The sequence below is a fragment of the Protopterus annectens genome, chromosome 6.part1, assembly GCF_019279795.1.
Source record: "Protopterus annectens isolate FY-2018-M chromosome 6.part1, PAN1.0, whole genome shotgun sequence".
NCBI lineage: Eukaryota > Metazoa > Chordata > Ceratodontiformes > Protopteridae > Protopterus > Protopterus annectens.
In genome coordinates this window covers 139,978,586-140,005,238 of record NC_056738.1, presented here as the reverse complement: position 1 = coordinate 140,005,238, position 26,653 = coordinate 139,978,586, and the positions used below count along the sequence as shown (strand labels likewise).

The 26,653-nt window shown below is 38.4% G+C and overlaps 1 protein-coding gene and 1 long non-coding RNA gene across 5 annotated transcripts in view; one reads left to right on the top strand and one right to left on the bottom strand.

Annotated features, from left to right (window-relative positions):
- LOC122805433 overlaps positions 1 to 10,702 on the bottom strand; it is an 852,280-nt gene extending 841,578 nt beyond the window's left edge. For both annotated transcript variants that reach the window (XR_006365368.1, XR_006365367.1), the window contains exon 1: positions 10,592 to 10,702. This is a non-coding gene — a long non-coding RNA (uncharacterized LOC122805433). The remainder of the gene's footprint in view (positions 1 to 10,591) is intronic.
- The window catches only part of ATF2 (activating transcription factor 2), a 1,040,579-nt gene continuing 1,023,670 nt past the window's right edge, over positions 9,745 to 26,653 (top strand). For 2 of the 3 annotated variants that reach the window (XM_044075567.1, XM_044075569.1), the window contains exon 1: positions 9,745 to 10,241. The gene's annotated coding sequence lies outside the window, so the exon portion shown is untranslated. The remainder of the gene's footprint in view (positions 10,242 to 26,653) is intronic. The other variant, XM_044075568.1, reaches the window with a different exon arrangement.

The window sequence follows — 26,653 nt, the reverse complement described above, 5'->3', positions numbered from 1 at the left end:
TCAGGGATAGATTTGGGATAGATACAGTGTTGTTTGTGTGCGTTTGTGAATGGTTGAATGTCCAAGTGTGTCTTGTGTAGTGGCAGTGTTACTGGAAGGTTTTTATGAAGGTAAGGTGTAGGGCTAGGATTGACGGAAGGGGCATCATTAGGGTTACGGTTAGGGTTAGCACCCATTATTAAGGTGGTACAGGGGAAGGGAGAGGAGGATGGTAGGTCCTTGGGGAGCAGATTGGGAAGTGTGATTTTCTTGGAGGAGACTGGAAGAACCACTTCCTGTGCTTCAGAATTGAGGTTGGGAATGCTTGTTGACAATGTCCCTTGTGGAAGTGAGAGACATCTAGAGCAGTCAACGCATTGCAAAGCTCCCTTCATCTGCTTAGTTGTGCATATATGGGGAACCAGGACCATAAAAAAGGCAATTACCTTTGAACTACCCTCTGATTAGTATCCAAATGATGGTCCTACCTAGACAAGTCTTGACTTAATGATGGGGAAAGAATGTGCCGTTGACTAGGAGGGGGCTGATGACTGGCAAACAGCAAGGACAAAAAGTTCAAAGAAAAAAAGTCTGGTTGCTGCTACATAAAAATATGCATAGCAACTTACACAAGCACAGTTTGTCACATATAAATCTGTTCATTATTTTTAATCTAGTTCCAAACTGCAATTATGATTACTCGTGGAGAATTTTGTAAAAGCTGTCTTTTGTCTCTGGCTGGGTCATGTCTGAAAAGGGTTTTTGGCCCAGCCATCTAAGTTGGTTAATAAATGTTAAAATAAATAAATTAAATCAGAGCTCTAGATTCTGTCATTCAGTTCTCTGTTGGTCTGTCTTCTGTGTATGTCTGCATGTCCTATACTCCCTATGTCTATGTGGAAATTCAATAGGATGTTCTTCATAAGGATAACTGCTGTAGTAGCCTAAGCTATATGGCTTAAATCCTACTAAGGATATAACATTTGACCAGCTTCCAAAGTTTCAGAGCATCTTCAACATAACCAAACTGTTTGTCAGCTTGAGCTGAACTGACTAAAAGACAGGTTTGGTTGTCAAGCCCTTTAGAGCTTTCCTGCCACTGAAGAGAATGCTCCTTTATCAGCTTTTGAGGATCAATGGTTGGCTAACATTGTTCCATTGCTGGGCCAATAAGTGCTCTTTAGGGGAAAAAATTAACACTGTACTTTTTTATGACAGAAATTGAGCTTTTTATGTAAAATATTATTTTTAAAACTGAAAAAGGTGTTTTAATGACTATCACATGAATTTTAATTACTTTTAAATGGGACTGTCACTTTTTTACTTTTGTGGTAAAAAGATGAAACTATTTTAAGCTATTTTTTTTTATGGGGAAGGTTTATTTATTTTACTTTTGGAGCTGCAATAAGTGCTTAAAGTGATTTTTACTGTGTATTACCAGGGAAAAAGTTACCTTTTTACAATTTATCTGTTTTACCAACTATTGCTACTAGGCTTTACTGAGAATCAAGCACCTTTTTTGGCTTAACCATGGAAAAATCTACTGGTTTCTTGGTTCTTCCTTCTTCCATCCACAAAAAGAGAAAAATTGTTAAAACAGCCTTTGTCACCACAGCAGGCTGGTAATGTGCCTCAGCCACAGATGGGTAACTGTGTTGTTGACAAAGCTGGTTCCTCAGACCATTCATTTTTTTCCTTGTGTTTGACTGGTCCCTACAGTCACCATGGACCGGGAGTTACACACATCTTCTGTGGCTCTTGGAGTGCCCTTGTTGTTCAAGCCACTCATGTTGGTCCTGGGAGAAGGAGCAAGTGAATGATAAATACAAAAAAGAAAGAGTAGTGAACTACATTAAAAATGTAGAGTGCAAATAGCCATGCTACAGGAGACACACTTGGAAAGAACTGAACATGTGAATTTGATAAAGAAAGTTTTTCAGGATGGTTACTCAGTAGAATACCTGGGGCAAAAGAAGAGAGGAGTACTTATATTAATTGCAAAAAGAGCTCCAATAGTAATATAAGAGAATAAAAAAAATGGTAGAGTTGTAGTACTAAGGGGCTAGTGACAAGGGAGGAAGATTGTACTGGAATGCATTTATTATATTCCACCAAAAACTGCTATAATGGAGCTTAAGAAAATTCTGGGAGAAATAATCAGCTTTCAGTAAGAAATATTACTTATAAGTGGGGATTGGAATTTGTTTTGCAAAAGTGAAGATGTGTTGGGGGGGCAGAAGGGAAAATATAACAAAGATGGGTAGATTCTTAAAGACATTTATGACAATATTTGGTATGGAAGATGTGAATTCAGTACTAGGAGTTTAGAGTGAATTTTCATATTATTCCCCAAGATACAAAAACTTGGCTAGGCTAGACAGAATTTACATTTCTCAGGAACATGTGAATTTAATTGAAAATCTCGATATGCACCATAAAAAGACAGGGTAATAAAATAAAAATGAGACACTGGCACTTTCCCACCTATCTGTTGAAACGAGAGGAATTTAAGGAATGGGTAGTAGAAAATATTCAGGAGTTATTAGAGACGATAGAAATTTCTTTTGAAAATATAACTAGGGAGTGGGATAAAATTAAAGTGGAGTTTAAAAATAGGGTGGAAATAAAAGAAAGGAAGATATGGTTAAGAAGCAACAATAATTATTTAGAGGGACTGACAAATGTCAAAGTATTCCAAAATAGAGGGAATCTCATAGAACAGGAAAAGTAGCAACTGCAGAGTGCTAAACAGAAAATAAGGGATTACCTTAATAATATGCATGAGTTTAGAAAGATTGCTGTTAAGCAACTGTTTTTTTTTTTTTTTTTATAATAACTCCGAAGCACAAAAACTTTTAGCACAATGATTCAGGCAACAAAAAGTAGAAAGGGCTGTCACCAAGCTTAGGGAGCCTATAACTAGGAAGGTAATAAGGGATCCTTTAGAAGTATTCGAAATATTTCAGAAATTCTATGAAAGTCTGTATAAAGCAAAGAAATATGGAAATCAAGAAAAGGTACAAATGAAAATGTTTATGGAAGAATTAAAATATGCCAAGGGTAGAGGTAAAGGAGGCTCAGTTACTAACACTTAGGATAGGAGGAGATGAGATAAAAATGGTAATGTATAACCAATCAACAGGAAAGTTCCCAGGAACAGATGGTTTTCCTGTGGAAGTTTGGAAGCTAGGAGGGGAAAATGATAAATATCTGGAAGGTTTTAACGGTATTTTAAGAGGAGGAGAAATACCAACATCTTGGAAGAAAGCAGCGGTAGCTGTAATACCTAAAGAGGGTAAAGATCCATCAAATCCAGCCTCATACAGGCCCATTTCAATACTAAACCATGGTTATAAAGTGTTTTATGTCTATAATGGCTAAAAGAGTGGCAAAAGGGATGTGAAAATTGACAGATATGGATCAATGTGGTTTTGTGAAGGGGAGACAAGCATTTGACAACATTAACAGAACACTGATGATCCAGAAGGAAACAGAAAGTAAGAAAATGCCACTGTTGTTGGTGGGTCTTCTTGATGCAGAGAAAGCACTTTATAGAGTCAGCTGGGACTTTATAAAGAGAGTAATGGAAGTATTTGCATTCCCTGATAAAATTCTAAGTTTGATTAGGAGGATATATGAGGGATTGGAGGCAAAGGTAAAGTGGGTGGAGTCATCTCTGATAATCTCTGCTTGAGCAGTGGAGCCGGGCAGGGGTTTAATCGCTCTCCTTTTTTATTTGCATTATATTTAGAACCATTGATAAAGAAAATAATGGAGTCAGAAATTCAAGGATATAATTGGTATGGTAGTCAAGAAAAGTTGGCTCTATTTGCAGATGACATTATTTTATACCTGACAAAACCAGAAAGGGACATTACAGTGCTATGGAATATACTGCGGCAATTTCAACTTTTTTTGGGATACAAAAATAATGAAGCTAAAACAAAGGCAATAGCGGTAAGTTATGTACCCAAATATAAATTGGTTCAGCAATGTCCACACTTTTGGGGACATGATCAAATGAAGTACTGAGGAGTATGATCAAAAGTGATTCTGGTGTGGCAGCTAAGGATATATGGGAAGAGACTAAATGAAAGATAATACAAAAACTGAGAAAATGGAGGCTGTATTATATGGATATCGATAGTAAGGTACAAGCAGTTAAAATGTTTTTAGTTCCTTTAATCTTATACACAGGTCAGGGATATTTTTATCAACCAGAGAAAAAGTTGTGGATAGCAATTAAGAGCTGAAGGATTTTATCTGGGAGGGGAAGATAGCAAGAGTAAAGCGGGATAAGCTTATTCTTCCAATAGAACAGGACGGATTGGTGTTCCCTGATTTGAAGAGGTATTTCAGAGCAACACAGTTAAGACTCCTATACACCGCTCAAGCAGAAAACTATAATTCAAAGTGGAAAGAGATGATGATGAAACAGGGAGGAAGCTCAAGAAACAAGGAAAGACTGGGATTTTGGATGCAGACCTTTAAGGAGAATAACAATAATCATACATAATATATTCATAAAGTAGCAGAAAGTGTACTAAGAACTAAGCCAACATGAGAATGGAGAAAGGAGATTCTGCCTGTAGGGATGACTGCAATTTGGGATATAGCCAATAGGCAGGAGGGAGCTGGAATTTATTGGAGAAAACTGGCAAAGGAACCAAGGTATCAGGAGCAAATAACTAGAGAGGAAAAAGGTAATAGAATAGGAAGATGCCAAGAACTTATTTCGACTGCAGGTAAGAGATTGCCTTCCCTATCAAGGATTGATATCAGAGTGTAGGCAAAGAGAGAGAAATAGGGGGGCCTAAATAAAAGACCAGCACTGGTAGAGTTTTTAGTAGAATCTAGAACAGAAGTTGCCATTAAGAAAGGAATAATTACTAGAGCATAAAAATATTGCATGATAACTATAAGAATCAATCAGAGGAGGTTAGAAAGGATTGGGAAGAGAGATTAGATAAGTAATTCACAAAGGAACAATGAAGGGATATAGGTATGTCTCTCAAATATGCAAGAAAGTCTAGAAGATTTAGGATCTTTGCTTGGTAGTGTTTATGTAGTATTTTTATATCAAGTAGACCATTTTATTTGTTAAAATGCCATTTTGACTGCTTTCATTCATTTGTAAGATAATCATCAAACTGCATCAGGACAATTAGGCAAGCAAAGGCTTAGCAAGCTTAATAAAAGCTGGTGTTGCGAGCGGAGAGGGTTTGGCTTAGAAGTTACCTTTCCCATTTGAGGACACTGGAGATGTTTAAGTTTTCATTAATTCCTGGGGATGTGTTCATTTTAAGATATGCCATTTTAACTCTTTAACTAACAGTATGTTGTCTGGGTTGCAGTAGGGGTTGGTGACCTGTTCGGTTACTACAAAAAGAAATGTAGTGTCCTGATGTGGCTGGCTAAAGCACTGTAAGGGTCCTGATATTTTCCTAACATCATCCCTCTCAGGGCTTTAGCCTCCCTCTTTCTTTTAGCATGAAAGTTCTGCTTTGGCTTGCCAGTATGCATCTTACTACCACCCCCAACCTTGACTAGAATAAAGGAGGTATCAGAAAATGAATGAATTAATTATTCTGAATTTATGCTCCTAAACTTAGTTGGTTAGAACACGGCCATCTCCCTGCAATACCGATGACATCTAGCAGCCACACTGAGGGACATGCTTCATACTGAGCAAGTGACACTTGAGATCTTTGGTTAGAATCCTACTGGAAGCAGTATACTATAGTACTAAATGAATCAGGGACAAATCTAGATATAGGGACAATCAAGGACACTTTTAAAATAGTAGTACTATTAACTTGAGGCATTGACAGAGTAAGAGAATGTGAACTAATATATATTTTCTGACATAAAAGAAGTCTATAACTCCAATTATATTAACACCTTTATTGAATTATTACTTAATATACAGACAAGCATATATTTATATAAAAGAAAACAACCATGTTAACATGTTCAAGTTACAATTATACATCGCATAAATTATTTTATACAATTATCATCAATTCAACATTACATAAATTGCTCAATTCTTGTCTCCTTCAAACCTCACTCCTTCTCCAAAATATTACTCTGCATGTATTGCTCCCACAATTTCCATTTTATCTACTTAATTTGCTCTCACACTTTTCTAAAGATCTCAGTTCCAGTTCTTTTAACTCTGTTACAATATTCACTATTTTAAATACAGTAGGTTTAGTCTGTGATTTCCATTTTCTACTCATTGCTATTTTGGCAGCCACCAGAATTAAACTTAACAAGGCTTTAATTTGTCTAGACAATTCAGATCCTGTACCCCAACTCAAAATAATAATAAATAATACATAATAATAATAATTTCCATTGTTACATCCATTTTCTCACCCAGTATTTCTGACAGACTACTGTGTAGGGAATTTTTAATGTCTGCCAGCTCATTACACTCCCAAAACATATGTTCCTGGTTATCTCTTTCTTCCTCATCACACATCCAGTGTTTGCCGTCTGCCTGATGAAAATGTCTTTAGAGTCTTCTTGGGATATAAAAATACCTTTGCAGACACTTCCAAGCAAAAATCTGACATCTTGCTTTGTTGCATATTTGCCAGAGATTTGAGATGCATGGCTAGGCTTAAAAAGGCCCTTGTGGTCATTAGCCTAGTAAACACCTATGAACCTATAGGAGCCATACATATGTCCTCCCCTTGTTTCCTTCTGAATTGATTATCTAATCTCTCTCTTCCCAATCTTTTCTATCCTCCTCTCACTGATTCTTACAGTTATTGTGCAACATTTTCTATGCCCTACTAATTATCCTTTTTTAACAGCACCTTGTGTTCTAGATTCAGTTAAAATCTCTACCAGATCAGGTGTTTCACTTAGGATTAAAATATCCCTTTCTCTTGGCTTATACACTGATATCAATCCCCAATAGGGAAGGCAGTACCTAGCCTGCTGTCCAAATGTCTTCTTGCCTCTTCCCATTCGATTACCTTTCCCTCTCTCATTATTTGCTCCCAATACCTTGGTTCCTTTGCCAGTTTTCTCCATTAAATTCCAGCCTCCTCTTTCCTATTCTCTGTACCCCTAATTGCAGTCATCCCTACTGGCAGAATCTCCTTTCTCCATTCTCATGTTGGCTTAGTTCTTAGAATAATGTCTGCTACTTTATGAATATAATATTCTGTATGGCTGTTATGCTTCTCATATATCTGCATCCAAAATCCTACTCTTTCATATTTCTTGAATTCCCGTAGCTTCATCATCATCCCTTTCCACTTTGAATTATAGCTTTCTTCTTATTTTATGTATATGAGTTTTAACTGTGTAGCTTTAAAATATCCTTTCAAATCAGCTAATCCTAAGCAACCTTGTTCTATTGGAAGGATCAGCTTACCCCACTTGACTCTTGCCCTCTTCCCCTCCCAGATAAAATCTTTCAACTCTTTACTTATTACTGTTCACAACATCACTGGTTGATAAAATATCCCTGAACTGTATATAAAGCTAAAGAGACTAAAACATTTTACTGCTTGTTTCTTGCTATCCAAATCCGTAAACAAGAGCTTCCAGTTTTTCAGGTTTTATATTACCTTTGTTTAGTCTATTCCCAAATATCCTTAGCTGCCATAACAAAATCATTTTAAACCCATACTCCTAAATACTTTTATCATCTCCCCATATTCTGAAATATCTCTAATGCCTCTGCAGGATCTCTTGTTTTTTTTTTTCTTATTATAGGCTCCCTAAGTTTGGCAACAACCCTTTTTACTTTCTGTTACCTAAGTCTCTGTGCTAAGAGTTTTTGTGCTGTGGAGTTATCAAAAAAAAAAAAAAACGGTTGCTTAACAGCAATCTTTCTAAATGTATTTATATTATCAAGATACTCCCTTGTTTTCTCTTTAACATTCTGAAGTTGTGCCTCTTCTTGTTCTGTGAGATTCCCCATATTCTGTAATACTTTAATCTTTGTCAGCACCTCTAAATAATTCTCATTAATTCTTAACCATATCTTTAATAATTTGCGTTACTTCTTAAAATATATTTAATAATTCCTGTTACTTCTTAACTATATCTTTTTATTTTATTTCTACTCTACTTTTAAATTCCACTTTCATTTTATCCCACTCACTAGCTATAATTTCTGAAGAAATGTTGTCTCCCATAATAACTCTCAATTTCCACTATTAATTCCTTAAATTGCTATATTTTTAACAGGTAGGTGGGGAAGTACCAATGTCTGATTTTTATTTCATTACCCTGCATTTTTATCTTAGTTGTTATTGGCATATGACAAGTGGTTTGAAAGTTACTGGATGTTTGTTGAAGCTTTCAATTAAATGCACATGTACCTGTGAAATACAAATTCTGTCTAGTCTGCCACAATTATTGTACCTTGAGGAATTGTAAATTCTCTCTGAGTTTCTACTACTGAATTCACATCTTCCATACCAAATATTTTCATAGATTTCTTTAGAAATCCATCCTCTTTTGTTATATTTTCCCTTCTGGGTCCCCCATATACACCTTCACTATTGCAAATCAAGTTCCAATCTCCATCTATAAGTAATATTCCTTGCTACAAGCAGCTTATTTCTGCCAAAATGTTCTTACTTGCCACAATAGCAGTTTTAGGTAGAATATAAACACGTCAGCAAAATCTACCTTGCTTGCTAGTAGCCCCTCACTACCACAAATCTACCGTTACTATTTTTTTTTCTTTTCCATCACTATTGGAGCTCCTCTAGCAATTAATATAATTACACCCCTTTTCCCTTGTCCCTGATATTTTGCTCAATATCCATCCTGAAATCCTTTATCAAATTCACATGTTCACTTCTTTTCAAACGTATCTTCTGTAGCATTGCAATTTATTATTATTATTGTCCTTGTCTAGTAAGCGTAATGTACCACATTTTCCCTGAAAGTCACCAGTTTTAAGAGGGATTAAGAAGGACAGAGCTAAAATTTGAGTCAAAATAAGGTACAATTGAGAGGCATGCAATATGTAGAATTCCAGAGGTTACATGATATTCCTACGGCCGCGATGTCATTTACTGCTCTGCGAAATAGTATTCTGAGGAAGTGGACTTTGTAGTGTGCTTGTCATCTGTGTATTTTGGAATCTGCCTCCATCAGACTATGTCACCTAAACTAATTATTTTAATGACTTCCGTTGTACCCAGTACTTTAATTATTAAATCTGTGGTCTGGTCTATCTCAGTTTTTAATCCAACCTATTATAATTAGGTAGACTGGGATTGGAACAACCTTAACACATGTAGGGTACCACCTGTCCCACTTTGCGAGGGACAGTCCCTCTTTGGGCAGTTGTGTCCTGCAAAAAAAAAAAATGAAAAAATGGCAAATGTCCTGACATTTTAGGACAAACTTATTTCCTATATTTTATGTAATAGGTGCATAAAACAGTTATTCTGTATCTGAAACAGATAAATGTTATAAGAAACAGAATAATGAACTAAAATGCTGCAAGAATAAGCTTTTATTTAGGCAAAAAAACTGAAGTTCTGTCCTTTGTACTGGCCGTGGGTATGTTTTGCCCTGCAAAATCTGACGTTTGTACCAATAATGTCCCACTTTGGGCATTTGAAAAGGTGGCAACCCTATTCACATGTCTTACTGAAACCCTTTCCACTGTACTACAGCTGATAGGAACTCAGGTCAGTTTTAAAGGGAGCGCCTGTTATTAACGCCAGACGCATGCACATTTCTGATGATGTCGTCATCGCGCATGCGCTTGGCGATTTCTTTGGACATTTTGACGGGTTGTTTATTACACCACTATTAAGGTGTATTTTTGTGGGGGTAAGGTTAGTGGACAAGGCGGTAGGAGAATTAATCTCAGACAGACAATTGCTGAGGCAAGGTGCGGGATCATCCAGAGCACGAGTGCGCCTGGCAACCGCTTGAGTTCTAGAGGAACCAGCAGAGGCTTCGTGGTTAGCAGAGCAACCACTGGAAGCCTTGCAAGGGATATAAGGTCTGTAAACTTGGATCCATCAGTCCAATATTACATTTTCTGTAGGCCTGGGATATTGTGGTGGACCAATAGCAGGTGAACAGTGCAATAATGTAAATTACATGGTGGCTTTCTGATAAGAGGCTGGTTCTGGCAATACAGGTGAAACAACTTTCCATTCAGCAGGTAAACAGCAGACATCTGAATATGGTAGCTTTACTATTGTAGAAACATATGAGAAATCGCACCTACGTATACTTCAGAGAGTGATCTGCAGTTCTCAGAGGTAAATAAACTGTCATATAAATACATAAACAAGAATAGAACAGAATACATAGCGATAAATCGTAATAGGTACTGTGATGTACCCATCAGTACTTTCATTTATTTCCTTTCAGTTTGTCTTGAGGCAAAACGAAGCGATGTAATGAATTTAATTTTGCATATTAACCACATTTAGATATTCAACTGTAAACACTGCACGTCCGTAAATAATGTGGTGCACTGTTAATGTGGCTACATAGAATTATATATTGAGTAGCTAAAGCGGTAGACATGCACTGAAATTTCAGTCTATGATCCCTTTTCAGTTGTTTGTATAACTGAGATAGAGTGGCAGTTCCGAAAGTTACTTACCTCAGACATATGTTTAGTGATGCAGCTCTGCGGTGCTGTAGTTGCTTATATTTTCATCCTGAATGCTGAGTACAGTTTAGGGTTTTGCAGCGACCCGTCAGTAAATCTGAACCAATGATAACGCAATGTCATTTGACAGGGCGAAGAAGTGTAGAATTGCAAGGTTTCTGATAGGTTGCAAAACTTTCTTCCCACGATGAAACGTCGGGATTGCACAACCCTGTTTTAAGAGAGATGTATTTTTTCTACGCTTAAAAAAAATCCAACATTTTGATTTTGTTAAAAACTTTTGTAAACTTGACATTTTTATTTCATGCTTTTGAAGAGCTATGCGTTGTTTTGTTTGACGCAGTAAAGTGAAGTGATATATAGCTCCTGTATCCAGAACTTCTGTCAAGAAGAGTTGTGTTGCTTTAGTGGATATACATTGTTAAACAATTCTTCAGAATGGTTTATTCTTGGCTTCTTTTTCGAGTTTATTAGCGTGGTTCTATCCTTCAGCATGTTGCTGTACAAATTCTTATGGGACGTAGTGATGGTCAATTGTGTTAGCTTGTTATATGTTACTAATATTTCAGCATTAGTAGATCAGAAGTGATTTGTTTGATTTCATGATTCAATGTGAGCGTTCCTTCTTGCACAGGTAATATTCTTGATTTTCTGTTTTCTGTTATTCACCAAGCCATTGTGCTAACTAAATATGTGTTCAGAGCTGCACTTGTCCTAACAGTGATTGGCTCATCTGGTAGATTTTCTACTTTGCGACACCCTTTTTATAAGGACACTGTCACTCTTTCTTTAAAGTTTTTGTTTCATAACTGCTTACTCTGACAGGTATACAGATGTATACCTACAGGCTGCCACAAGGTAATGGAAGATATCATTTTCCTGCCTGTGAAATATTAATTTTTTGTCAGTCTTTTATCTTTTTAATTTAGGAGAGTCTGGAATACTTTCTTCAGTGCTGCAAAGTTTGCCTTATCAGGGGCTTGCTCTAGGTAGAATCAGTTTCCTTCTTTTCAGCTTTGCTGCATTGTGCCAAAAATGTTGTAGCACCTTCCTCTGTCTTGTCATATTCAAAACAGTGTAAGCTAGGCTATGTGTGATTTACCACAGACTGTCACTTTTTTACTTTATTCTAGATAAACATGCTGCACTCTTAACAAGTCTTGCTGCTGCTTATTTCATGCACTAATGACTTACCTTTTGTCTGTTTATTTACACACAAGCTTTTACTAATAATTTCCTTACCTCAGTCCACTTTTAATCTGTAGAGCACAAATTTTGTAAATTTCAATTTATGTAGTCTATTAACTTGTCAGCTATGTAAACGGTGAACTGGAAATTTTGTAAACTGTATTTAAGGTAAGCTGTCAACTAGAATTGCTTTCTTATTAGATTCTGTATCATTCATTGTACTTGTTATAAATTTGCTTTTGTCTGTGACTTGTGTCTTGGCTTGAGAGGGTCCTTGGACCAGCCCTCATATTCACTTAACAAATTTATCTAACTAAATAAAAGTGTTGAAATACTGAGTTTGAAATTTCAAACCTTCACTGAGCAATTAGTGGATAACCACAACTTCCTTACAATAAAACCAAATATATATCCCGCAAAAGACTGCTAGTTCATCTCTTTTGTGGATACTCATTTGGTTTTATTGTAAGGAAGTTTTAAATTCCAGACTGATTTTTCTGTGTTGTGTTATGCATGTGTACCATGTGACTACAGGGCTGTGAAATTAGCTTCATCCCCTTGAAATCTGCTTCTGTGAAATGGCCATTCTATTTGACAAGCTCCTTCAAAACGATGAAACATATGTGGCTACTGATTTTAGGTTTTATGAAGTAATGGTTGTTCTATGCATTCTGTGATGAAGGTTGTAATTAATTTGGGAAATGCGCATATATTCCAAAATGCTATGCAATGTAAGAAGGCTGTACATATTTTATGAGGATTTTATTTTTAAATTTTGTTTCGCACCTCTCCTTAAGATAATTACTCTGAGATACTTTCCCTTTAGTTTCTTGTACCTTTTGTGAAGTGTCTGTTACTGTGTTACAGTGGCATATGTTGCTCGGAACCAGCTGTTCCATTTTTCAGTCTTTTTCAGTTATTGAGACCCCAAAAAAAAGTACAGAACACACGCATGTGGCTGCTGATATGGGTTGATGTAAGGCTGCATTGAAGAATAAAAAAAGTTTTGATGTACTGTTGTATATTTAATAGCAAACTGAAATGGTCATTAATGTGTGACATTCACATGTATTCTACAGTGATATCCACTGTGGGATGACCAATGTGACCAAGTGGTTAATCCCTCTCAAACTATACTGAACATTCTAAAATGGTTAATTTTAACTATATGCAGAAACAGAGTTTAAATATTTTTAAGCTCTTCTGTGTGTCTCATGTTTCTGCCTCTGTCGTTGTTTTAGAAAGCACATAATAGTTTTATGGCCTTGTGAGCTGTAGTGCATTTTTTTTCTCCACATAGTGCTCTGTCACACTGTATTCTTTGCAGTTTGTAGCAAAATATTGTGAATATCCTGGCATGTTTAGAACAGACTTCAAACATAATTGCCAGCTTTCTTTCTTTATTCTTTTTTAAACACAGCTGTGCATCTTGTGTGCCATTTTCTGATAGTTGCATAATGTGGAATTTTGGGGTGTGTTTACATTTTGGACAAGACCTTAGAGTGTCATTCAGATTTAACTAGCTTTGTTTTCAGAGTCCTTATTCCTTTGCTGTGAACCCTTGACTATTCATGAAAAGCAAAACAAGCATACCACACCCTGATGTGTGAGCTTTATTGACAGGAACAGATTAAAATTTTAGGAAGTATTTATTGATCCCATCATGCATTTGTCGTGGTGGTCCTTTGAAAATCACCTGCTCTTAACCTAATTTGATGGTATTAATTGGCAAGTACATCTTACAAGGTATCACTGCAAACCATCTCAGTTGATATAGTCTTATTACTCATTGCATCATTTGTTATTATTTCTGGTTTACTTTAATGAAGTTTTTTTTCAAATCTGTAATGAAGATGATTAGAATGTTTAATCTATGTATTTTTGTATTGGTTTCTAGGCTTGTGGTGTGGAACCATGCTAAGTAGTCTTGAAACATTTGTATGGAGCTGTTTTACTGCAACTACTCTCTTTCTTTGTGTGGTGTAATACACATTTATGTGAAAATGTCTTATATTTTCTCTGAGTTTGTGTGCTCTCTGAGGCAATATATTTATAGGCTGGGCAAAAACACCTTGATAATGTTTTACTATACTTACCCTCTTACCTTGCTTGATAAAATGTGTATTCCTTAACATTCTGACAGTTCCACAGACTAGTTTTACACATGCCAGAATTCTTGGAACAGCATTAAAGGGGGGGAGCGGTTATAGGAAAACTTTGTCTATTTGGGAACCTTCCTGTGCTGTCTGTAGCAACTATTGCCATGTTTTCCCTGATATTTTTTGGTTAATGGCTACTCTGTTATATGACATTAAATAGTCTATGTGTCTCATAGGAAAATGTATATGCACTCTTTTCATTCATTTATGTTCTGGTACCCCCTTTGTCCTGCTAAGTACGAAGATGGGGTGGGGGTGGGAGCAGGGGCCTTGACAAGCGGTGGATGCAAGGTATGCAGTCATTCTCAGATAAGATGCAGATGTATACAAACTGTGCAAATGCCAATGAGCAGTTTGTAGCATTATCATTTGACTTATCTACATATCTTTGTAATGTGGGAGAAAATAGGAGATTCCAAGTGAAGACCTCAGTGGATGTGCAGAGATCATGCAGACTTTCATGCAGACTTCACACAGAAGGCACCCAGTCGGGGACTGAATGCATTTGGTAACCTGGATTTATTATACATGCATATGTTTGTAAGGGTCTACTTTGTGTCATTGAATCTCATTTCAGCTTAACCACATCGCTGAAAACACAAATAACTGAAAACACATTTCACTGAACTGCTGTTAGTGTATATGGCACTGTGTAGAGTACTGTAAGGCAAGTAAAAGGTATATGCCCTTTTCCCCACTGTACTGCGATCCTGGAGTTACTATATATAGTTGGGGGAGGCACAGCCCCCCACTTATTCTGAGTACGTATTGCATTCCGGAGAGAGTTAGTCATTGGTGCTGTAACTATGCATGTCTATTGTTTAAAATGCATTGTTTTGAAGTTGTTGGTAAAAGGCAATATAAAACAAACAAGGTGGGGGCGTTGTACCCCCCACACCCCCCTAACTATATATACTAACTCCAGGATTGCACTACAGTGGGGAAAATGGCATATACCTTTTACTTGCCATACAGTACTCTACACAGTGCCATATATGCTAAGTTTAACTCAGTGAAATGAGGTTCTGTGAATGAGTTTTCAGTAATTTGAATTTTCAGCGATGTGGTCGGGGTGAAATGAAATTCATTGAAATGAGAGTCAACAAAACAAAGTAGACCCATTTTTAGTTTAGTTATTGAAGAATCAAGTAAATAAGCTGGTTATGAGGACATTTTTCGGTCACAGCCTGTGTCAGGCATAGCTATAAAAGTAAAGTAATGATCCCTATGCATAGGGGAATACACTGTTTTCATAATATAGTGCAAATGTAATAATGCTTATTACATATATATATATATATCACAGTAATACAGATGCAGGCTTATTTGGTTATATCTTGTGTGCACACAAGTACCGAGCTGACGAATGAGGAGCAAGAATGCCGTAGGGATACACTCGCCTCATTAATTGTTAATGCTTTAAAGATAATTTACTTGGCAATGTGTCAGTTTCCACAGGATCCCTACTGCTACATAGCATCTGTAATGATCACATTGGCTTCTGATTCTCATTTTAGGTTGGTCCCTCTCTTATTGTTTTCTGTGAGTCATTCTGGCACTGAACTCTCACTGTCTGCATGTTAGCTTTCCAGGAGATTATTGCGTTACTATTTTGTCAAAAGATGAGAGTTTAGGTTGCAAAGTGTTTAGGAGAGGTGCCCTTAAGTCATTTTTGAGGATACTGCTATGCTTGAATTATTAGTGTTTAGAATGTTTGGGGGATAGAAAAACACTGCCAGTCTTTTTTGCTGCTTTGGTGTGTTACTCGGATGTTATGTAAGGGAGTGACTTCCTGAATGCTTAAGGTGGCTGTGACATCCCCACTCTGGGCCAGTAATCAAGGAGCCTGAATCCTCACCACTGACACTGGAAAGGGATGTTCACTTGAAGTGTAAATGGATACACTCAGTATTTCTAGATTCAGACCTCTCTGCATCAAGCACAGTTTCCCTTAAGAGCACACAGGGAACAAAGTCAGCCTGGATTTCTATATTTGTCTCCTCCAGGTCTCCAATAAGACTCCCCATTGGCACAATTGTAGGGGTAGGTCCTCAGCCGAGTGTCCACGCCAAATCCTCCAGCACCCTCTCTGTGAAACCAGTGCTTCATGCCCCTGCTCCAAGTAGCTGACACACACACTGTTTGAGATTTAATTTTTACACACACACACCTGGGAAAGACTGGCACAGATTATCCGTTCTACCAGCTCTGCCCAGACTATAAGGTAGATTCAGTGCTACCAGTCACTTATTGTAAGGCTCTTAAAAGGGTATCCAATTATACTGAGTGAAATTAATATTAATACAAATGATAATGTTGACCAAACAGCTATGCTTTCAGGAGTGGCCAGAGTTATTATCAAATAAATATGCATATACTCTCAAAGCTTAAATATTTTGTAAAAAGGGCCAGTCACAATGGGAATTTTAAATATATTTAATAGTAAATAATAAAAGAACATGAAAATACTAAATATCTATTTACAGTAAACACCAGACCTTCAGTCACAGGAAATATTAAAAATAACACCAATGGAAAGTTTCACACAGATAGCGAACAACAGTATTTGGCTAATATCACTATCTATTCCTAATTGACTAAAATAATTATTGTTCCGTACTACTGCAAGACAAGATGATGTGGATGAGGGTCTTTCTAGCCAGGTTTCCAAGAACAGACTGCCTCTGAGACTTCAGTCTCCTCTAATATTAATCATTGTTTCTGTACAGAATGAATCACATGCATCTGATCATCTGACTTTGTTTCCCGCATTATTCCCCCATCACTAGAAGCTGCCAAGGCCACGGTGGTATAGTGGTTAGCATTGTTTCCTCACAGCAAGAGGTTTTCCCGTTTGATTCTTGGCTGGAGGGCCTTCTGTGTGGAGTCTGCATGTCCTCCCTGCCATCGAGTGACGTCTAAAGACATGCAGGTAGGTGCGTGCATGAATAGACATGCCTTCATTGAAGGTTGGGTGTCAGGCTGGCAACTTGGCACCATAAAAATCCAATGCTAATCATTAGTGGACTGGAGTTCTGCTGTGGCGACCCCTAACAGGGAAAAGCTGAAAGACTTTATTTTACTAGACGCTGCCAAGGTTTTACCACCTATGTGTTACCATACACACAGATTTTTGTTCAGATCTGCTGTAGCTCCTGGAAGTCAAAAAAACATAAAGCACTTCCCTTCTTCATACAGGAGCTAATAAACCATACTCTAGCACAGACATTGCATCTCTGGCTCCCTTCAAAACTGTGGGATAACCCATAAAGTAATTTAATTTGAAGAATATTTTGCAAAGTCAGGTGGATTAAGATTAATCTCTTCACTTCCAGTATATTCTGTTACAGTGTATACATTTAAACAGTTACAGTAATGCATGGACATCTCTTTTCCTTCCAGCAGTACACCCTGTTGATACATTTTAATACAAGCAACTTTACAAATACATTTTTAAATACAAGCATCTATACAAATCAGTTTGCTACACAAATGACGTATAATTCTTTGCAAAATTCCAGCTAGTTTGCTGGCATATGTTACATATCCACTGCCCTACTTCTTCTGGCATGGCTAGCAGTACCTCCTATCGTCACAGTGGTAAGGGATTTTTTTGATCATACGGTTGTGGAGTATATGATTAATGATATCAGATACGAGTACTTCAAAAACAAACTGATGTTGTTCTCAAAAATACAATTTTTAATAGTTTTCCACCACCATTAACTAGCAAGGTATTTTCACATACTGCCAAGTGTCAGTGCTTTGATTAGTTTTTATTAGAATCCAAGACTGGTACTTTATGGTCAGAAGAATGTTGTCACTGAGTTTTACTTGAACTTGAGATAGCTGTTGACGGACTTTATTTTAGGATAGAAATTTGATTTTTATGCTTATGAAATTCTAGTATCAAGAAGGTCTGGTCATAAGCCCATATTGTTATTTTTCTACTTTATGTATATGTTGTTGTTGTGTCTTTCGGCCTTTCCGTATATGTAATCAAGATTATTTTTCAAGAAGATTAATGATTTATTTATTTATCTGTCTTTTTTTCACTAAGTTAGTCCCACTGGGCTCTAACAGCCTCTTTTTTCAGGGGAGACCCAAGGTGGTATTTATATTACTAGGGGAAATTTGGGCAGAGCACTGGGAACCTCTCACACTTTTTGATAAGTACTATGGTCTCTTTTATGTCCAGCTGAGTTACCTCTAACTCATTTAGACGAGACCTGTGTTTAACATCTTATCTGAAGGACAGCAGATTCAGGAATGCAGCACCCCTTAATGTTGCACTGTTGTGTAAGCATTTTGAAAATTGAATTCCGTCAACTATTGTGGGAGTAGAACCCACAGCCTTCTGAACTTCCTGCAACAAAGGCATGCATGCTATGCTACCTGTTGAGCCACTGGTACTATTGAAGATTACTGATCATAAAGATACGATTATCTCTATATTCTTGGAAGGCATCGCTTAAAACATCCTGTAATTTTTATTTTTTATTTTTGTTACTGGCATTTAAATAGTGTTTGACTTCTCAATGTGACATTAGCATAGACTTTCAACGGGAACTGGATCAGTCCTTATCTTATAGTCCATACAAGAGGTCAATAATGCTTATAAACACTGCAATGACAGCTTTTGAATACTTTTTGAATTATTTAAGTTTTCCAGCCATATTTTCTTTTTTTTCTGATTTATACTGCACTTGTATTTGATTAACTGTGCTATTTTATTAAATACATATGCCCTGTATTTTTTCGCTGTTTTACTGTTAAACAGTTTAATTAACTTAATGTGAACTGTTCTGCTGTTATATTTAAGTGTGTATCTGTTCTCATGTGTAAATTGACCTAAACAGAGTTTAAATATCTTTAGCATAATCTGGTTACAGGTTTTGCTATGTCCAGATCTGTTTGTGTGATTCCTGTGTTTCCTGCTATGCCATCTTGCGTTGGCTGGGCCCTACCTGCATTTGGTGGGAGTAAGTGAACTGGTTGGAACTGGTCTGGCATAGAGTGTTTAGCTAAGAACACAGGGGCAAGGGTTGATTGGTCAATTCCAGTGTTTCTATTTTGCTTTCATTTTTGTGATATTTAAACCATGCATTTGCACTTGTTTGTACATGGCACACCTGTGCTGCATTGTATTAACCCTTTGCGTGGTATCTCAGCTGCATTTTTCCCTTACCAGCACTCCTGTGTAAGTGAGGCCCTCCCTTTAAGCTACTGTATTGATTTTATCCAGCCCTACTCACACCTATAGGTACTTTCCTCAGATAATACCCACTCTACTGTCCCTGACCTCTCTTCCACAGATTCTGACAACCATGGACAGGCAATTTCCTATGGTTTCTCCTGCTAGTCTGCTTGATATGGGTATACTACTACCACCTAGGAACACAATACGTGAGAGATGCAGTTGTATTAAAACCTAGAATCCTTGCTGTCTCAATTGCAAGCAAGTACATCTGGCACTGAGAGGGTTGTCTGTACAAACACCACGCCCCTAACACCACCCGCACCTGTACAACACACTCCCACATATGCGGAGGTTCTCAACAAAAACATACTTGAACAAAAGAGACCTCTGAGGCAAAAACACACACGCACCATGCATCACACATAGTAGACATGCTTGTGTCTCACAGCCTGTAATGCCCAGCCACAAACCTAACATTCTAGTCATAGGCAATTCTATCGTGAAAGACACAGATGTGCCCCTCACCAGGCTAGACATGGAGAAAGTCATGGTAAGTTGCTTGTCAGGTGCTAGAATCCACCATGTCATGCACGCAGTCAGGTCTCTCAACAACAGGTACTGTTATGACTCTGTCATAGTCCATGTTGGTGTGAATGACTTGAGACGTACACCTCTGGACTATATGAAGAGAGACATGATCAAGCTCACTGATTATGTGTCCCAGGCAGGTATGTCCCTAGCCTTAAGCACCATTCTACCGCCACCCAGAATGATGCCTCAATACAAACAGAAAATGATTGAGTTTAACAATTGGCTTAGTTTCTGGTGTCATTCCAGGGTGATCCAGTACCTGACAGCCTGGGAGGACATGATTGACAGACCATGTTGCTTTGCCAGAGATGGCCTTCATCTGTCTCCCCTGGGCTTTAGGCTTCTGGCAAAGGCCTTTGCCACCCCTCCCCTCAGTGCCTTTTTTAGGCAAAGTCATGAGGTCAAAATTACAAATGTGAAATATTATTTTAAACAAAATTTAAAGGTTGTGCTGCTAAATGCTATGAGTCTTAACATGAAACTTCACTCATTGCAAGCATTCCTTGCACTGGAAGATGCGGACATTTGTGCAGTCACTGATACCTGGTTCAAAGATGCGGAGAGCATCCCAGCCTTACCAGGTTATTCATCCTACCATACTTTCAGACCCCAAATGGAGGGCTACAAAGCCAAAGAGGTAGAGTTTCAATATTTATCAAAGACATGCACCTCCAGGCTGGTCAAACAGGATGACACACAGGAGACACTCCAAGTGCAGTTAACTGTTGACAAAACACCTATTCAAATCCTAGTTAGCTACAGACCCCCCAAACATGACTCAGGACGACTACTCCACCTATCTGGATTTACTTGAATCCATCAAGATTCAACACTCTACCCTGATCCTGGGTGACTTTAACTACTCAGACGTAGAGTGGAAGACCAATTCTAGCCCAAACATGAATGCCCAGAGGTTCCTCGACTTCATCAATGCCAGTGGATTGGATCAGCTGGTCGACACCCCTATGAGAGGTGAAAATATCCTGGACCTGGTACTAACTAACACTAGTAGCTACCGTAGCAGCCCTACACTGTCATCCTCCTTGGTTAGATCTGAACATAAAGCAATCACTTTCAAAGTCACCATCTCCCCTGACCCCCCCCCCCCCCTTGCCAGGGTCAAACAAAAGAACTTTTCCAAAGCTGACTACAACCTCCTGAAAGCAGGTGTAAGCAGCTTCACAGCCACCATTCCTTCAGTTGGTTGTAGCACTAATGTCCAAGCCTATACCAAAAAACTATATGAGCACCTACATAGCTGCATGGACTCAGCAATACCTGACGGGACCAAATCATCTTCCTCGAGGAAGAGTAAACCTGTGTAGTGGACAGCAACAATAAACAAACTGTATAATAAAAGGAAAAAAAATGCTGTCCAGGCCCAAGAAGGAGCAGGTGCAAAGTTGGAAGCAATCTCTCCTCTGTCTGAACAAGCAAATAATGTCACTGGTGAAGTCCTCTAAGGCTAACTTCGAGTCCAAATTGGCCACATCCACTAAGGACAATCACAAGACCTTCTTCACATATGTCTGCAGTCTCAAAGGTAACACCCAAGTCTGCTCTGAACTGGTGGTCAAGAACACCACATACACAAACACTGTAGATATAGCCAACCTGCTGGCAGACAGGTTTAGTGAAAACTTCACCCCTGTCCCCCCTTCAGTAAACCAGGAGATCCCCAGCACCTGACCCCCTCCCCTCATCACCAGGGAACAGGTCTTTGATGCCGTCATAAAGGCAAACAATACAGCCTCCATGGGACCCGACAACATCCCTGGCTGTGACCTTAGACATAAATGATGGGTCAGTCCTCCAGCAGACCCTTTCCCTGTGAAAAAAAAAACAGATGTAAGGTTTGAGACGCATCACGTGGAATTTGGCAGTCCATCTTGCTGAAGTTACAGCACTAAGAAAGGAGTATTCCATGTCCCAGCTTCAAATCATCAGTAGCTGCTGGTTTAGTTTCTCCAGAAGAAAGTAGAAGTCTTATGGGGAGGGGGTGAGCTTCCTTATTTGGGACACAAGTGAAATGTGCCCCACATGAAAGCCTTGCAGACTTTAAGAGAAGGTAAAAAAGACAAATCCTGCAGAAAAAAAGTTGGATATGACAACCAGGTGGACCCTGACAAACAAATTGCTGCATCCTGAATCAAAAACTTCCATTTGAAACCTCTACAGCTGTTAGAACCATGCTTTTTCTTGTGACTCAGTCCCTGTGGAACCTAGTGTTTTCTATGGCCTTCATTATGAGAGAAAACTGGGTAAAATTCAGAAAGTGACCCTGAAGGCCAGTTCTGGATTAACACATCCCTGCTGTGTCCATTGTATGGAGGGATGTGAGAGGAAAATCTCTGGTACTTGGCAGTCATCAGAAATGCATAGAGACTGCAGACCTGAGATTCTTACCATAGAGACATTGTCATTACAGTGGCCAATTTGAGTGACCACTCAAGGGGCATTTATAGACAGCAGCTTAGTCTGTCTGCAGAAGAGTTGGCTACCCCGGGAGTGTATGTGTCTCATATAAAAAATGGTGGGTTGAGACTGCTCATTGCCACACTTTCATTGTTTTCTGACAGAGTGGATGGAACTTCATGTTTATTGAGGTACCACACTACAGGAATATTGTCTAAATGGATGGCCAGTACCCCAGGAGGGAAGATGTCCTTGAGTATATGGAGAGTGAGAAGGATTGCTTTTGTCTGCAGTACGCTGACCTGCAAGATTGAGTACTAGGAGAGACATGTCCCTTGGACTGTCTACTCATTAAATTACTCCCCCAAACACTAGAGTAGAAACATCCATAGTGACGACAGCAAAGGGTGTAGAGACAACAGAGTGGCTATCCTGAATAAGGTGGCAGAGCTCCAAAATTCAAAGCAGACTGTTGACGCAAGCTTTGGAAATCCTGACTAACTGCTCCCTAGAGTCAGTGTGTTGAGACCATTACTTGCATGTATGTTCTGTTGGGGTAGCATTTTCTGCAAGGGTAAAGACTGGTATTTCAGTCTGGATGAGAATGGGTTATAGTGTACATGTTTGATAAACTCCTTCAACCACCTGTCCTTGGAATACTTGCACCACTGAGAGTGGTGTATGAAGAACTTCTCCCCTGACTGCGTTTGACTGGGGGTGGCCACAATGGGAGTCAGGAGCAGCATGAATTCCCCCCAAGTGGACCATGACTGTTGTCCATAGTCAGTGGCCCAACAGTGTTGCTGGGACTTGGTTGAGTGGGACTGACTGCATCCAGCTTCCCTTTGATGTTGGTTACAAAGGCTGCACTGAAAAAAAAGTACTTTCTCTGGCTCTTTCGTGCCCTGTAAAAGGAGAGGTGATGAAAACAAAATGCTTTGGAGATGCTGATTTGTTTCAGATACAGACAGTAAAGGTCCTTTGAAAGGTGTCTTGAAAGGTGTCTTTATACATATTTTGTTAATGTCCCTAGCAAAGGTGATATGGGGCAGTCATGAGCACAAATGCATAACTATTCAGATCCTGTCTGTATTTATGGAACAGAACGATTGAGCCCCGACTGTGACCCAGGTGACCATCATTCAGTTAGTTGTCCTAGCACTTGAGGACTCAGGTGGGGGGAGGAGGAAGAGTAGAAGAGGTAGCCACTAGAGAAGCAGCATGGTCAGTGACTGTCCGACATGCCTGCACATGAGGTAGTTAGAGCATAGATACTGCACATTTAATAGCCAGGTATTACTTTTCAACAGTAACATACCCAGTCTCCTGAGGAGTGAGGTTCTACTCAAATAGCAGATGTTGTGGTGTTATTTGCACCACTAGGGATGGATAATGTAGTCCCTGTCCTCGCATCAGAGGCATTAGTCTGCTTGCTGAATTTCTTGCTAAAGTAAGGAGAGACTAAGACAGGCTACATGCATAAAGTGTTCCTCAACATTAAGTTCCTTCTTAGCTTTGTCTGACTAGTTAACCTTCATGGGGGGTTTTGCCTTTGTAAAATCTGCAGTTGTGAAGTGAGGGATGAAACTTGTATGTAGCAACTGTCTAACCCTAGAAAAGTCCACGTTTGCATTTTTGTATGTGGTCTTGGCCAATTTCGTATATTTTCTACCTTACCGACCTCAAACTTCACTAGACAAAGTTCAGTGGAATGCCCCATATATCTTGCTTCCTCAGTTCAACTGGTGCATTTGGAAGTGCTGTCTGTCAAAATTGCTGCCCAAAGTAAGTCTGGAACTGCTTGCACCGTGGATAAATGGTTTAACATGTCATCACTGTGAACTATTACATCTTCCAAATAAGCAGCAGAATACTTGTTGTGGGATTTTAAAGTTTTGCCTGTATTTCTGTAAAATGTGGCTGTGGTCCCACGTAAGCTAAAATGCAACACTTTTTACTGAAATAAGTAATCTTAGGTGCAGATAGCTGTCTTCTTTTTAGCCTGTTCTCTTATGGAGATCTGCCAGTAGCCTTTTGTTATGTCTAGGGTGGTATGATAATGTACCTTTCCTTATCTTCCTATGAATTGGTCTTAAAGCAAGTATGGACAAGACATCAAGTTTCAGTAAGGTCATTGAAAACATTAGAAAATGTGGTAGATCCATCCAGTTTTGGCATCAAGGCCGCAAAGCTTTTTCATGCACTATAAGATTATTCAGTTACCCCAATCTCCAACAAATGTAGTATTCCCTTGCTGTCAACCTCTCTATGGGCTTTCAGTTAAGTATGAGGCCTTATTAATTAGAAGGCACCACATGATCTTGGATGGTAGGCACCATTAAGCTGAGTGTATAATTTGTCCATGATTACCAGAACAGTGACATTGAGAGATTTTCATGGCATCGTTTTAGAGGAATTAGTGGAAGTTGTCAGTGGTGGCGGAACTTATGATTTTTGCAATGACTTTATTTCAGTATGCTTGGTTTAATTTGGTGAATGACTTTTGAGCTATTTACAGAGTATGGTGTAGTCTAAGAGGAAGATTGTCCTCTGTATTCCAGTGTGAATAGGATGAGTTTCCAAAGTGCAGTAACTTTAAGTGGTGGGTAGTAGTGTGTTAGTATTTTATGGGTTTAAGTGTTAAGAGCTTTGGCTTTTCATTCCAAAGTAAGTCCTTTACATTTGTTGGATTGTCAAGACAGTGGTGCTTGTAGTAAGGGCTGAAATGGATACCCCTCAGTATTTTGTTTTTGGACTTTTGGAGGATATTTGGGTTCAGGGAAGATTGTAAGGCAATAACTGGGAGAGAATATTTAATCTAGGCAAGAGAGCAAAGATGGCAGTGGCTTGTCTTACCTCCTTTGTTAATGGGAGTTCATAGGTTACTTTGGGTTGATATAGACCTTTCTGAGTTTGATGCTAGACATAGGGCAGAGATGATGGGTTTTAATCTACTGTTAGTCTGAGGTACTTTTAAGTCACAGTTGCAAGTATCTTTTGTTCTGCTTGTGCAAACAGTAGTCTCTTATTAGTTAGAAATAGCATCACTGTTGATTTTTTAGTGTTTTAATTTGTCATGTTATCGTCACCAGAGAAGTTTGAAGTAACTTGTAGACATTTATTTTTTTTATAATGGTGATACTCTGGTGATGAGTAAAGTACACAGTTGAGATTGGGAAGCTCCCATGGTCGATAATTAATGAACAATGAAAACGGGAGAGAACATAGCACTAAACCCTGGTTGACACCTTTATTTGTGGGCATATAGAGTAGGTAATGCTTATTAAAACAAACTAAGAACATTTTGTTAAGTAGTTAATTTTTAGACCAAGAATAAACCTCATCTGAATATCTGCACTTCTTAAGCTTTACTAAAAGGGTGCTGTGGTTCACACACACTCAGATACGCTTCAAGTCAGTAAACATAGCCCAAGTTATTCTTGTTTTTTTAAATTACTGTAAATGCCAGTAGTAAGTGAGTAGATGGCTGCTGAAGTACTAAGTTTATGTTTCAAGTCAGAGAAGATGCCTTCTTGTGTAAGGTCCTTGTAAATGATTTTTCAAGTATTTTGGCTATTGGATCAATGTTAGCAGTTGTTGGAAGGAGGATTAAGATGGCCGATTTGAATAGATCTGGTATGGATTTTGTTTTCAGCGATGGCTAAAGATGTGGGTGAGAGGGGCAGCTAGGGAACATTGGACTAATTTTAAGAAGAAGAGCGTGAATAAATATAGGTTGTTCTTAAAATAAGACGATATTTTACGAAGATCATCTTTGACTTTCTACTTACTCGTGGTCTTAAAGTAGAAGTATGGTTATTCCAGGTAATTGTGTAGTGGTCAAAAGGGTGTAAGGGATACGATGTGGATGAATTTACAATGCTAAGGTTTGGGAAGATTCGTTATGTTGTCCTGTAATCCTTGTATAATCTCTGGAGCTAAATGTTTTGAGTTCCTGCCGTTGCTAAATATTTTGTGATGAGGTAAGGATTTCACATTGTTGCAGAACTGCTTAGGAGTTCCTCAAAGAAAGTTGTAACTTTCTAAAGTAATCGGCTTTTTCTTTATTAGGACTAGTTTTGGTGGTTCTCCTCAGGTTCGTATTGAAGTTGGGCTTGTTGGGCTTGTTGGTGCTTTTTGGTGCTTTTTTTCCCCCTACTGTTGTCAAGCCTAATCTCCGCTCTTTTTAGTTGGGCTATTTGGACGTTAACCATGGTACCTTATTAGCTTTTAACCTTCTTGTTTTAAGGGGAATAGTTTATTCTGAATTGGTAGTAAAATGTTAAGGAAGATGAAAATCACTTATCTGGGCTACCACATTTAATACTGTGGAGAACTATTAATTGGATTAAGTTATTCATTAAGGATATCTTGCGGTTTCTCTGAAATAGTTCTTGATAATATATAGATAAATGTGTGTTAGGTAGTTTTAGTTTTCATGCTGAAACTTTTCTGGTATGATCAATGAACGAGTTAGGACATGGCACTGAACGGCATTTA